The 15,454-nt window shown below is 46.0% G+C and overlaps 1 protein-coding gene across 1 annotated transcript in view; it reads left to right on the forward strand.

Moving 5' to 3' along the window:
- LOC108579832 (odorant receptor 30a-like) overlaps positions 1-15,454 on the forward strand; it is a 29,975-nt gene that overhangs the window by 7,158 nt on the left and 7,363 nt on the right. The window lies entirely within an intron of this gene.

The raw sequence follows: 15,454 nt of genomic DNA on the forward strand, positions 1-15,454 counted from the left end.
GAGCAGTCGAGATTCACGCCCGGGCTGTTGGTCGTCGAGGATCTCGCCACCGACGGCACTTTCGTGTAATATTTTGGTAAAACGCTTCGCTCCTGAAAACAGATAAACCTTCCTTCGTAAACGTGCGACTTTTCGAAAATTAAACCGACCCTAACCAGCCCTCCTTCCTTTCTTTCTTTCTTTCTTTCTTCTACTACCGATCTCCAACGAAACTTACTATTGTAGTTTCCTCCGCACAGGAATTGAACGGTTTACGCGATTCGTCGATATGTACTTGTTAAGCGAGCACGGTCCCGGAACGGTCGAGACTACGTCGAGGGGGTGAAACTTTAGAAGTTGAAGTATTTATACTAGATTCGTTTATCGGGAATCGTAGCAAGAGAAAGGACGTTTAACGAGAGGAAGAGGAGGATGGACGGTAACGATTATTGTAACGAACCAATGACGAAAAGCGACGGACGAGAAGCCAGAAGCGTGTGATTCTCACTGGTCGATTAGATGACTTTTACCCCTGCCGATAACCTCCGCTGAACTTCGTCACCGAATCGTGAGTTCTTTGCTTTTGCGAATGCTGTACTCGTGGCGCGAACACGCGTATGTACATACATACATATGTGCGGCTAGCCGTTGCTAGCCGTTGCTAGCCGTTGCTAGCCGTTGCTAGCCCCAACCGATTTTCGCCCGATTCTCCAAACGGTATTGTCACACACACCCAATCGATCAGGAACGTTCGCTCGTTGCAACCTCGTTAATGACCCTCTGTCTATCGGACGATTTCCATTCGAAAATTCAACGCGACGTGGACTAACGTAAGTAGATAGAGATTTGCAAATAATCCCGATTGTTTCCGTGTGAAAATCCCTCCCACCGATCCAATCTTTGACATTGACATTGGGATTGCCTATATTCGGCTATCGCATTTTCCTCTTTCATCGTCCCTTTAGCTTTTCGTACCGTCGCTTGCGCGTCGTGTCAATTTATGTGCATATGGTTTTGTTGGGACTTTGCGACGACTACCTGTTCCCGCTGGGCTGGTGGCTCGTCGATCGTGAGGAATTGCTCTCTCCTTTCGGCGAAATCGTTAGCGTGTTCGCCGGTTCGCGAGGCTATCCACAGCATGTCATGGATGATCTCGTGCCGAATGCCGTGGATACCAGAATTACGGCTGGTTGCCAGTTTCTCGTCGTCGAGGCTGTTTGCATCTCGGGGTCGAGCATTTCGTTGTTTGCGCGCGTGCTATCGCCTCTCCTTTGGACTCGATAACCGCGATCGTCCTCGATACGCACGCGGACGTCTCGTTCGCGACGTAACCAGCCATGCGTCATCCTTGGTCGTTGCTGAGAAAACAATGAACGCGTTTTTCCATACATCGAGACGAGTCAGCATCGTCGTTCAGTTGAAAAGACCGCTCTCTGCCGCCTACCGTACTTCTTCTCGACGCTCGAGTTCCCTCCGTTCTCGGTGCCCCGTTAGTTGATCGTGGCGCTATCTAACGCGAACGTGTCGCACCGCGACAAACATCGGAAAAGAACCGCATTCGAGTCGTGAAAGGTCTGCGGTGCGTGTCGCGAGTCGCCTGTCCGCCGCAACTTTTATCCGTTGAGTTTTGATCCAACGGAGGTAGAAAGAGGAAACCCATATCGCGTACACGTTTCGCGAAACTTCGAAAGCGGCATCTTCTCCGTCGTGCAGCACAAGTCAAAAACTTGGAACGTAGCATCATATAGCGTATACCGTAAATTTTGTTCGATGTTCGGCTATTTTTCAACAATTCTCCCATTCCTCTGCATTCCAACGGTACAGTGTATCTTGACTTCTCTGCACCGCGCGCGTGCGCGTGTTATTTATCTCTCGCATAAACATATGTCAATATCAAAGTTCATATACATTTTTACGGGCCATCGTAACCAATGTTTCTGTCTGCATACGCGGAAGTCGTGTGGCGCGCGATACAGATTGCAAGAGATTTGAACGTATGTAAATGGAAATGTAGAGGGAAACGGAGCGTAACGCGATGAATTTTTCCAACGCTTCCACCACGACTCATCGAAATTACGTAAGCTTTTGTCTAGTACGGTCGAAATTAGATTTGCCATTCCGTCGTTTCCAGGGCGACCGTTGCCCGCGCATCAGACATATTTTCAACGTGTTCCGTTTGCGTGGTCTGGTGGATCGTTGGACGATACTATTTTCGTGTTTCGTCGTCGCCGGCGCCAGCGCCGGCGACTGCTCTCTTATTTCGGTACGACGGAACAACGTTTGTTGTCTTTGCCTCTCTTTCCTCGAATGCTCGCTGAATCGAGATAATGGGGGAGAAGTGTGAATGAAAGGTGGCGCGATTACGATTAACCCTTTAACAACCTATAACAACGAGTCACACTCGTGACAGAAATTCTAGTCGAGATATGAGAAAAATAGTTATATTTCGTTTTAATTCGCAAGACTGAGGATTACTAAACGTAATTAATCTATAAACGACCGACGCCTAGATGCATAGTCAGAGAAAACTCGTAGGTTAAGGGGTTAAGAGGCACGAGAGAAAAGAGGAAGGATACTTGACATGGGAGAAGCATCGAAATGTGAAACGCGCGTCTGCTTTAAATTAAAATTAAAATTTCGTTAAGTAGAAATGGATTCGCGCGTGCTGCTTTTTCCAATACATATCTCGCAAGCGTAGCACAGCGTTGCATCATCGTTTGTATTTACCGAGAAACGTGGAAAACAAATCCACTGGCATGATCGTTGGGTAGACCGCCGACTTGTTTTCTCATCTCTGTGGCGTGTTTCGATTTCTTTTTTTCTTTTTTTATGCGTATTCACGTTGCATTTATCGCGCGTAAAAGCTGATGCTCCATTTGGAATGCTTGTTCGAGGAGAGAGAACCTGGAAAGGATACACGAAACGACGCGTGGCGATTGTTGGTTCGATCCGAGCGATCTTTGCCTGACCGTGGAATCGTATCGTGTGACGCTACCGCGCGAGAGTAGTCGGCATGTTTGATTGAGTGCGTGCGTGCGTGCGTGCGTGCGTGCGTGCGTGCATACGTCGAAAAGTAAAGACAGCTGCATTTAACCGGTGTACCGCTTAGCGACAAAGCTACCGCCAGTATTTCTCTTTCCGTACTATCGGCCATTTCCTTCCGCGATGACGCTGTTGTCAAGTCCACCGAAATTCTCTGCTCCGTTGGAACGCGAACGTCGCAACAAACGAGATAAGGTTATATAGCATCTGACGAGAGGCACAGAGGTTGGAAAGTCCTCGCGCTGCGTCAAGCTTGCCGCGGTGACATTTGAAAAAGAAACTGTTAATGGCCGAGAGCGAATCCATCCCGAAATAACTACGATTCGGCGAAGGTCATGGAACGCGAGCACATCGTGTTTGCCGCAATAGAAAGAGAAGAACAGAAAGATAGGTAGGAAAGAAAGCGATGATCAAGGGTATCGAATACCAAGGATTACTTCTGTGTGCGTGCATGGGTGAGAGCGAGAGAAAACAACAGAGTGGTATGGGAAGGATTGGTTGCGTTGCGCGTGGTGCGTGCGTGTGTGCGTGCGTCGCGTGAAGGAAATCCTGTCGAACCTGGTGGTGGGCTCTGCGGCGCTTTCGCTGGGCAATTTCGCGCAGAGTGGCCCGCCGACCGTGATCTATCGATCTCGGTCCGCCGGTCGCGATCCGCTGTGAAGCGATCGATCGATCGGATCGGATCGGATTTCCTCGACGCGACGAGTCTTGAGTACATTGGGGGTGAGATCACCGCGCGGAGATCTGCAGGAGAGGAGGCTACGAGCAGGACACGTTCTCTCTATGCATTTCGAAACAAAGTTGCGGTAGACTTAGAGCAATAGTGTGACGTACCAGCGGCGTAGACACTCGTGGCTGACGAAGCATTTTAGCGCTGCGTCCGTGACAATTAACGTAGAGATAAGTCGACTGCAATGCCCACATCTTGCTGGCCGAAATATATATTATGCTACGAAAAGCGGTATAGCGGGGAGTACTAGATAATAGTTGGTAATCTTGGGTATCTAGCCTGTCACTGTTTCGCGATATACGACTCTATTTCAGCGTTATCAACGCGTTTAAACCGTGTTTGCTGCGTCTTACCTATTCTCCCCTGGTTCCTTGCAAATTCGGGACAGTGCATCGTCGCCGTCGAACGCGTCCGATGCTTTCATTTTCCAAATCTACTACCCCGTCCGTCTATCGAGAGTCTCGCGTTGCTTTTCTCCGTCGATCGACATTCTTGGCTTTCTTAAATACATCCTTCTCATTTTTTCCTGATAATACGTATACGTACATATTTTTCAAAACAAATTGGAGCGCGGACCGTGTCGAATGATCGACGAATCTCGGTATCGACAAGTATACTCGTGCGTATTTAGTGCATTTATTAAAAGAACGCGATAGTGAAACGATCCGTTTATTTCTCGGCCGCGATCGATAAAAGGAAAAACGTACAAATATGTAAGTATGTATATAACGAGGCGGAATTTGATCATTCCCAGAATGGTTCGTCCCTGTTTCACGCCTGTGACATTTTTCCCGAATATTCTAGTTAGGGCGCGTCGCGATGCAGACACCCTCGAGGACATTCGCGTAAAAAGATAAATGAGAACTAAAGTGAAACGAGTTGACGCAGCAAATGAACAAATGACGAATGTAATCGATGATTAAACGTACGACTGTGAATGGTATGGAAGAAGCAGGTCCGAAAACACTTAGAAACTAACGATGACGATTAAAAAACACCATTTATTGAAAAAAAAATGTTTTCTTGCATTACAAAGATCTTTATTAGATTCGGTACACGGCGATCAACGGTTCTGGTGGACGACACGTCCTAAAAGACAATCCAAACTTGGAAATTATATATGCATGTTCCGCGTTTCAACGATTGCAAACGTACGTACACAGCAGCGGCAGTAATATGGTAAACGAAGACGGACACTGTTCAAAGGTCCATCGTTGCAATCTCTCGATTGTTCGACTGTTCGACTGTTCGACTGTACATAATAACCGTTTACGCGACGATTACATAAAACACACACGGTTTCGACGAAATCGGAGCCCCTGTCGGGTCGAGTAGTGAAAATAAAACGAGAAAACGAAAGGGAATAGACCGTGGTATGTACTTGGCAAATACATTTCCGTAGCTCGGATACGAACGCGACGACAGACATGTCCGCGGCGATGGATATTTCTGGACGAAAGGAAGTATGTACGAAGAAACGCGCTGCCGGAACAACGAACAGCGAAGGACAGGGAAAAAAGAATAAGCAAGATTGCGCGAGAGGGACAGAATATCCAAGGCCCACACGTTTCGCGTACAATTTCCAATCCGTCGATGCGACGCGTCCGCCCTTTTTAAATATAGAACGAACAGATTTTCGTAGGAACGAAAGGATGCAGACTCTAGGGGAAATATAGAGAAGCATCAGAAAGCAACAACAGAAAGTGAGTGAGTGAGTGAGTGTGTGTGAGGGAAAGGAGAGGAGTAGCGGGGGTAAGGGAAGTGAGAGAAGGGAGAAAGAAGCGTTGGTCGGGGTTGAAGAGAGGTGAAGGAAGAGGGGAAGGAAGCGTGATGAAAAACGGCGGGAGGCTTGGCGCGTGTGCGATTGTCGGAATGACGATACGATTCCGTAGCACGTGTGCACCAGACTAATGGTAAAATTGAAGGAGGAAGAGGAATGCGAGTAACGGTAAATATTGAAGCGTGAACAAATGCAAAATCGCAGAGAATGGGGGAGAAAGCGTTTGACGGGGTAGTAGAGTAGTTGGGGAAGGGAGGGAAAGGGAAGTAAGTGGCGACGAAGTAGAAGGAAAGATACAAGGAGGATGAGAGGACAGTAGCCACGAGATACCTGGCGCGGCGTGAGCGACACCGCTGACAACGACGGGCATCGGTACGTTTAGTGGAACTTTCCAGAAACTCGGGAGGGGGAGGTAGAGCGAAGCGGTGAGAGTGCGGAATCGTGGAAAGAGACGCGCGAGGAAGCGAGAAAGAATGCGCGCCGAGAGAGAACGAGAAGACACGAATGGCAGGCATGGTAGCCGAAAACGAGCCGGCGAAAAACGGTCGTCGGTTGGTGGATTGCGAGCGCGCGCGGCCGAATGCACGTTACGTGTGAAATATAGGGTGTCTTACCTTTGTTTTCGAAAAAGGCACTAGGCACAAAGGCCATGGCTGCATCATCTGTCTTCTCTGGGTATTCGACATTTTGTCGCCACCTTGGAAAATGCTCGCGTCGTGTTACCGCTTTTTCACCCAGGCCTGGTGGATTTGCGTTCAACCTGTTGCCCCACGGATTCTCCAGATCCGCTGTCAACTTTCTTCTCTCTCCCTCTCTCTCTCTCTCCGTCCTTTGTTACCTTTCTCTCTCGCGAAACTTGTTACTCTGCCACGTGAATCTCACGGTATTTCCTTCCGTACGGCTTTCGTGACTGTGTTCGTTCGTTTGTTCGTTTGTTCGTTCGTTCGTTCGTTCGTTCGTTCGTTCGTTCGTTCGTTCGTTCGTTCGTTCGTTCGTTGGTCGCGTTCGATAGTCGCGTGGTCGCGTTCACGCTATCTGCTTGGACGGACGATGTAGCGAGGCACCGCGGCGCGTGGCTGTGCTTGTTAGAAGAGTACGCGCGCGACAAATACGATCAAGTGTCGTCGTTTCCTTCGATACGACCTTGACGCGGTTACGATTTTCGATGTTTCCTATATTCCAAGTATCTAGACCGTGCACGCGACGATACAGCTTTCTTTCTTTCTTTTTCCACCTCTTGGGTCGATTTCTGCACCGATCACCCTTGCAAGACTGCGCGCAGGTAACGGCTACAGTCTAAGCGATGCCGCGTGTACGTTCCGGCGTGGTGTTTCTCAGATAACTCGGCAATCCACCACCACTGCGAAGCAGTACTAGCGACCGCTACCCTCCGTTACTGCTGCTGCTGCTGCTGCTGCTAGTGCGTCCGTTTCTCCGGTGTGGTGGTTGATGTGTTCGTGTTGGCACACGCTATTCCTGCTACATCTGTTGCACCTGTGACGCAAGTCTTTCTATGTCGATAACCTCTATCTGATCGAGAAATCTATCCGATCTGTTGTCTCCGTTCAACGGTTAGCTCGACGACTTTATCTTTGCTCGATTCTTTGTTGTTTTATCGCCGATTACGAGTTGGAGTATATCGCCAGGGTAAGGTTGTTTTTTCTTCCGAATCACGTCTGCGCGGTCTACCTCGACCCGCCTTCCGAGTTTTCGTGCTTGTTTTTTGTACGTAGTTCGTTGTCCGTAATCTTAGGTCGTGTAAAATATGAGTGAATGCACTTTTACGTGTGTTTGGAACTTTGCTAATCAGATCGGGGGGTTTGTCTCTTTTATATAGAGGCCGGTGCGGTCGTAAGCGCCGCCTTCTCACCTAGGGGGCGCGTCGTTGGTGGGGGCACGCGCGCTGACCCCGCGCCCCCTCCCTTCGCTCCCTTCCCTCCCTGGGCCGTCTACTTCGTCTCGAGACCACCACCACACCACCACTCACCCCCCCCACACCCCACCAACCCGTCATTCGGTGTCTCTCGTGCCGCCGCGCCTCTAACGGCTTCGTCTCTCTTCTTCACTCCAGGCGCGCGCGCCTCTGCTCCTCGTACTCACATAAGCACGCGTAGTCTCGTGGCTTCTCACATGAATTTATCGTAGATTGAAAACGTGACGCACGCTGATCAACATTTCTCTCTGGCTTTTGCCAATCAGCTGAGATGTGGTCGCGTGCGCCGCGTCAACCCCCCTCCCCCATCCTTTCGTTTCCTCGTATTTCTGCAAAAAATTTCCCTTTTCTTTATCCTTTCCCATCTAGATCAGATTGGCCCGGATAGTGTTTGTCTCTTTGGTGACAAAAGCCAGGGGTAATCGAACGATAGGAAATGAAATCGGAACGTCGCGGGTTTCTCCAACGATCCAACTGCGACGCCAATATCCTCTCCGGGCTTTTCACGGAAGGTTCCAGTCGTTCGACCTCGTTCGGTCGCGAACCGTATACAGTCGCCCTCGATCCTGTTCACACTTGTTCGCTCCTACCGATAATATACATACATATATTGTACATATATATTTTAAGATCTTCTCGTTCGTTTCTCTTTCGATAAATCAACCATTTCCTGACTTTTTACCCCAGCGAGGAAGGGAGGTGCAGCATGCTGTCCTTTTTTTCGCAGAAAAACGAGGATGACAAATATACATATGTATGTACTTATAATACTATAGGCACGCGGTGCGTTTCCCGTCACTCTCTCAATCCCGTGTACGATCTTCTACGCGACGCAGAAACGTTTGATCGCTTTTCCGGCAATGTTTCAAATCGTGTAGATACATAGTAAATTAGAATAATGGCAGAAAAAAAGACTACATACATATATCGAATAACCGGTTTGGCTTGCGTCACCCATGTTTTAATTATTTCTCCCCCTCCAAATTTTTCGTTTTATTATCGCGAATTGCTTCGCTTGATGAACGTAGATACGAACGTAAGAGGAATATCGTTTTAGCGCCGGTTCGAATCCTACATGAGTTGTTTAAGCGAAGGGAAGTTCGGGAGGAGTCCTCTTCGGTGTCGAAATAGCGAATTAGAAGTCTCGAGGAATACATGTATACCCATGCTTGTTCACTTGGTTGCATCGGCTTTCCAACGATTCCATTCCGGCCGAAGATGAATCTCATTCCGAACTACGTCTACCAAAGGACGTAGGAAACAGCGTTGCCGCATCCTTGTCCGTTTGTTGATTTGAAAAAGAAACATCAAGGAAAATTCAATCTGACCGATTGTCAGAATCACGATCGGAGTACATAGTTCGTTATGGATGCGTGGTGATCTTGAACTTTAGATTAGCACGCAAAACGCCTTTTACAGTGACATCCAACGCGAACATAAATTTTCCTACGCGTCGTCAAAACATCGTTAAATTGCGATGCGAAAACATCGAGTTGTTTCTTCACGAATAGCACATACATATGTATAACGCGTAACACGTAGTAGGTATCGTGTAATAAACACATTGCATGTACATAGGTAGGAATCTCGATCGCGATCTGCCGCGAGTCACGCTGAACGTCGCAACCGAGGACAGGACAGCGAAGGAAATATTATCGCGATTCGTGTGTAACGTCGTGTTTCGTTTCGAACATTACAATAGAAAGATCGTTTCCTTTCTCTCCTCCTCATTTCTCCGATGAACAAATTGCCTCGGCGGCTATTGTCGCACATCGTTACATCATGGAACACGATGAACTCGTTGATCGATAGGGGTTAATCGATGAAGCGATTCGTTAGTATCGCGTGGAAGGAAAAATACCTGGTAACTTGCGACGATCGAACAAAATCCACGAATAAACGGACTACATACGTATATGTATATACGTGTCTAAATATCGTGCGTTCTTCCGATAAGAAACGTTTCGTTCCGGGTACACTCTCGGTTTATTTCCCCGTGCAGCAGCATTCCTTTTCTCGCGTCTGGCCCGAAAAAAATAAACCAGTTGATTCGATGAACACGAACGACAATGCCACTGGAAAAGAACGCGTTCGCGTCTCATAGAGTGATAAAGCGAAAGGCGTTTCCTATTTAAGCTGTTGTTCTGCACGTTTCGCGTAGGCATAGAGGGAAAACGCAAACGGGGCGCGGCGAGAAAAAACGGGCAAGTTGCTAGAGCTCGCAGCGTCCTTCTTCGTTCCGAGTTGTCTGTTCGGAAGGTGGACGTCCGAGTGCGGTCGCGCCAACTCGTTCAAAGTCACCTCGAATGGAAATGTGCGACAAGATGAGTGCAAACGCGAAGAATTTGTCTCGTGTTCCAGCGTTCACGATGCTTCTCGAAACTTTAGACGCGCGATAATTACGATAACGTAAGTTTTGTGCCGGTTTTGTGGTTCTTTCCCAGTTGGTCGAACGAACTAATCAAGGGACCGATGCAGGAGAAGGGAGGGGGTCCTTCATTGGTCGCGTCGGGAGTCGCGTCGGGAGTCTCGTCGAAAGATATCGGTAGGGCGTGTGTACGTTGTTGGAACGTTCGAGAAACTCGTTAGAGTATCGAGTTGATTGATACACGGACTCGCTGGCATAGCTCGATAACTATCGCAATTTCATCGCTGGTTGGTCTATGGCGCAGGTCTAAAAGCAGAGCGTGTAATCGCGAATCGTTGCTTCGATAAATTATTTTCTGCTGTTGCAATTAGACGCGATTACTCGTTTACATATCGTTTGCCGATCTATTTCTAATTCCGTAGCGTCGATAAATTTCACCCCGAGGAAAGTTACCTACCACCGTCACTTACCAACCATTTCCGGCGACCTGGGTTATACGTCTAAGCGCAATATGTACTGCCTCGACAAAAGGCGATCTTTTCGATCTTTTTCGAAAGATAGCGAATAAGTTGTTCGGTTAGAGAAAAGAAAAGGAAAAGGGTGAAGGAACGGTCTAAAAGATGGCAAGCGGGAGTCGCACCGCCCGAATCTTCCGCTACGCAGTGCTATGTCACCCACACGCACCGCGATTCGTCCGTGTTATCGCGTTCAGCTAATAATCACAATGCGTGTGCCCCATTTTTACGATTGTGTTGGAGAAGGTATGGCCCAATCAGACCCGCATTCCTTCTCCTTGCCATCTTCTCGCCGATCCTATGTCGCCGAGCTGTTGCACGCTTAGAACTTGGGGGCACGGCTGACACGGATCCCCCCCGGTGCTGCAGGTCAACGAGTACGTGCCAGCCCTTTCCAACCGTTCGCGCGACGGTTCATTGCTCCATCTATCGATATACCGAAAATCTCGCAAACAATCGGATACAAATTCTTCTTTTCTAACCGTTTGCTTTCTCATTTTCAGATGCGTGTCTTCGGTGCCAAGCGGAAAGTAAAAAGGACGATAGCCGACAAGACTGCGTGGTAGTTTGGGGAGAATGCAATCATTCGTTTCACTACTGCTGCATGTCGCTTTGGGTCCAACAAAACAATCGTTGTCCATTGTGCCAGCAAGAGTGGTCGATTCAACGAATGGGAAAATAACCTAACCAACCGAGAGAAACGTTAACCACCGTCTGTCTCTTCCTTTCCATTACCTCTTCAACGTCCTACCCTTTCTCTTCGATCCTTCATTTCCTTCCCTCTGTTCCATTTTTCCGTTCAACACAACCAGAAGCTATTTATTTGCATAATCGTGAAAAGAAATGTTGTGGGAAGAACGTATACTGCCACACTCCGGATTATTATTATATTGATCGAAAACGATATTATCTTAATGATGGTTTTACAGCCAGGCTGTTAATCGCAAAGATTATGTCAAAACAATGCTCGAACAGCGTCGTAAGTTGCACATTATTTTGTTACAATCTCCAAGTGCAAAGTGCATTCTTCCGTCTGCGCTCACATTATCGCATAGTCTCTCGATTGCGTGATCTTTAATGATTATCGAAACGATTCCGTTGCGTTGCGTCATAAACGAAAAGATAATAAAGCCGTCGCTAAATATCGGAGGAGAAAAGTTCAATGTCCATGTTTCGTGCGACTCAGGCATATCGCCGCAAAGCCCGATCACACTTTCCTATTTCCACCAGTTCATTCACTTGGAATACGTCGAAATAATTGCATCATTTATATCAACTTCTTGTGAAAGTAGAAACCATGAATTTATTTGAAAATCTTGTTATTCTAAATAAAAAACGGTAGAGGTTGATCAATGGCATAACGTTTTATTTACGATCCAATACGATTTTGGAATTCGGTGATTCGACGCGGCGTGACGCGACACACGTAAGCACGTAATCGCGAACGAAACGCTCGAAGGTCGTTCTTTCCTGCTCTTCTACGCTCTTTGCCCGTTCGTTCCAAGTATCCCTGTCTGCCTGCTCTGCTCCGTCTTGTGATTCTTCCTTTTTCTTCCCCTTCCTCCACCTCGCCGCCAGGGTTATCGTTGCCCGGCGTTATGTGTCGTCATGAGCACGGAGGCTCGCCTGGAGGCTCGACCAATCGAATGGTAGAAGGGCATAACAGCGGTTATATTTATGACCTCGTAGTTCCCGCCACCTCCTCTCTTTCTTCTTTCTCTTCTACATCCTGCACTCTGCACACTCTCACTCCCCCCTCGGTACCTCATCCATCCTCTCTCCCTCTGTCATCCCTACCACTCTATTGCGTCGTCTTGTTCCTCCGTTTTCGTCTGGCTGACGCGTGACGCGTGCACACACGCACGTCCAACGCGCGCAATCTCTCCTTCTTTTCTTACCCCGCTATTTATCCTCTTTCTTCCCTTCAAACTTGCTACCCTCTCTCTCTCCCTCACTTCCATAGCATTTCTTACCAATCTTGAATGTTCAGCAAATTCTCGTTAATGGTCAACTTTTCGGGGTGGCGTTCAAATTTTTATTCCACCGACTGACTCTATCGCCTGGCTAAATTCGAACGTGATATTTTTATAGTTTTAACGAAACGTCCTGACACTTGTGGGAAAACTAACGCAACGATAATTCTACGAATCCGGCTGGTGTAACACCGCGTCTTCTTTCAATCTTCTGTGCAACGAAAAGATTACGAACAACGATAAACTTTCATAAGGTATTTATATACCTCACGTGAATCATCGTTCCAAGTATTTATCGTCGAAATTATCTTGCTTGTTACTTAAGAACACCTGTATGAGTGATAAAGGTGAAGTTTCTTCGTTAAAATAATGAAGTTTTAGAATAACTGTGTAACGTTCGCACGAATAGCGATGGTCGAATGTTGAAATAAAATTTTCCATTGCCGGTAAAAAGAGTGAATCGTTTTAATGCTACACCCCTCTTTCTCGGGCTCTGAGTCTCTGTCTCTCTATCGCTCAACTATCAAAGGTACTACATACACATCGTCGAGAACAGCAGAGAAAAAAAAAATGAAATAAAATTTTCCTAAAGGTAACTGCGCGTTTTACCGATTTATTTTAAAAAATATCTCGGGGCATCTGACACCGCGACGCAGATTCTATCGAAGCTGGGGCGTGCGTGCGCGCGCGCGACTTCCCATATTGTGCATACGTAGGAATGAAAACAGTTAGGTATCGATACGGAATGACGCAATGACACGCAAATTTGTTCGTCACGCTTCTCTTGAAAGGCGGACACGCGACGTCGACTCGAGTTGACCTCGAGTCGAGCCTCCGTAAAACGTCTTTTCATTGGTTCTCTACTCCGATAATAATCAAAGCACAGACTATGGTTCTACGTATATTGTAATTTATTATTTCACGATACGTACCACTTATTCTACACAAATAACTATGAACTTTTAAGCGTTGAAAAGGTTAATGTTCCAAGTATGTCGACCGAGTGTAATTACTCGTTTTCTACTTTTAGAAAACCGCCATCATTTTTCCCCGTATCGAATTTCTCTGTTCGCGATATAACGCGCCAATTTGCAGCGTTGCTAACGTATCAGAGCTTACGTTGCGATAGATTTTTTAGAATGAATTATTGGTTAAGGATGCCACCATATGTAGAGGCATGCGGTTACGCAGCTGCGCACATTCACGTTGTGATGCAGGTATGCCTTCTGGACACGAGTACCGGTCATTTTTTTTTCATTTTCATCTTTAAATTCCATAGAGGAGTAAACATTCTTAACGAAGGAGGAAACGTCACGAGTGGACTGTTAATGTCGCGTCTATGTTATGCTCGAAAGAATTTTTTTTTCCTCGGGTAAATGTTCACAAGTCGTGAACTGTGCGGCGTGACTTATCCACGTTACGATTAATGAAAAAATCATCGATTAGATTGATTGAGAAACATCGGTGGCGCCAGTGATGAAGCATGACGCGAAGGTCGCTTCGGTCGAACGGAGGCTCGTCACGTTCCACCAATCGGCTGGTGGTATTTCAAAATGCCTTTCTATTCGGGCCCCGGTACGTAATATGTAGGTACTTACACTTACATGCATGGAATCGTACGGTACTGATGCCCCTTGCTCGCGATTAACAGGTAAGATAAATCGATTTCATTTTACGTATACGGCCTGCTGGAATTGTAAGTACATTTACTTCCACTTATCGTTCGATACACATATTTCTTCACGTGCATGGGATTCCAATTAAAACAGGATTGTGAAATCAATCAACTGTATAGAAATTCATTCTTGCTTTTTTCTTTCTTACAGACGTGAAACAATCAGAGTTCAAGTAATACGTAATATGTACATCCTTAGAAACTGTGAACGTACCATGGAAATCTATCGATACCGAAATGAAAAGTGCCTCGTTCATTTTGCCTTATGTTTAACGTGTATTTTCATAAATGCATTATTTATACGATAAACTCGAATTATGTCCGACAAATTTATTTTCTACTTTGTCGCATATGATCAAGTTTCATAGCTGATTATCAGAAACAATTCATCGACCCCCCCCACTGCTACGAATAATCGACGTTCTACTACGATCATTTGTACAGAATTCGATCGTATGGAAGAAAAAAAATTGTGAATTATTATCAGAGACGTATAGTGGAAGTACAGCGACTGTTTTTCCACAAAGTTTTTACCTTTGTTAAAGGGTATATCTATTTATAAATGGCAGGTAATAGCTACTTGTGATTCACACGTCATTCTATGAGAACTGTTCTTCAATACGTATGATTTATCTATGCAACGATATTCGGTAATATCTACATTTTGTAAATGTATTCTATTGCTACGTATACCTTATGTTATCACGATCGTAAATCGCCTATCCGATCGATGGCCTTTGTCCGTATTGTATTTTGATCTTTCATTCGATCAAAATAAATGGCATTGGGTATCGTTGCGATTTATCTTAACATACTTTGATGTAATGAAATGACTATTCTTCGAAACCTTTATCGTTCGTAATTCGACGTGTGAAATATTTAGACGACATCAAAACCACAGCTTAACGCCACTTCTTCCCTAGCGCACCTTTAAACTTACGATATCCCCCTTTACAATACGGTGATTATGTTAAGAATACTGAATGAAGCGCGCAACATTTAACATTTCTGTATATTTCCAATTGATTTTTCCTCCTTATTTATCGCGTTTCTTGGTTAATCTTTAGAAATTCAACGATCACGCGTACAATTACAATCATCACGCATCGTATAAATTAAATGTCTGGTATGTTTCTTCTTTTTTAATTAATAACGCAATATGCACCGTGTCGATTTAAACAATGTATAACTTGACCTTCTTTCTTTTCGTGGTCAAATTCACCTTATCGATACTTCTGAATTAAATATGACTTCTCAATTTAGCACATTATCTTAAGTACAAGCGTTTACAAAAGTACTTTTATTCGAACAATTATTAGTCGCATTCCTTGTCGTCGTCGTCGTCGTCGTCGTTTAAATTAACGAACGGTATGAGATTCGTTTTTAGTATCTCGCAAATGGTTTCACGGGTAACGAATTGTGAAATCCATATCGAAATAAAGAATGTAAATACAAGGGA

This window comes from Habropoda laboriosa, unplaced genomic scaffold (genome assembly GCF_001263275.1).
Source record: "Habropoda laboriosa isolate 0110345459 unplaced genomic scaffold, ASM126327v1 scaffold2, whole genome shotgun sequence".
In the NCBI taxonomy this organism is placed as follows: Eukaryota; Metazoa; Arthropoda; class Insecta; order Hymenoptera; family Apidae; genus Habropoda; species Habropoda laboriosa.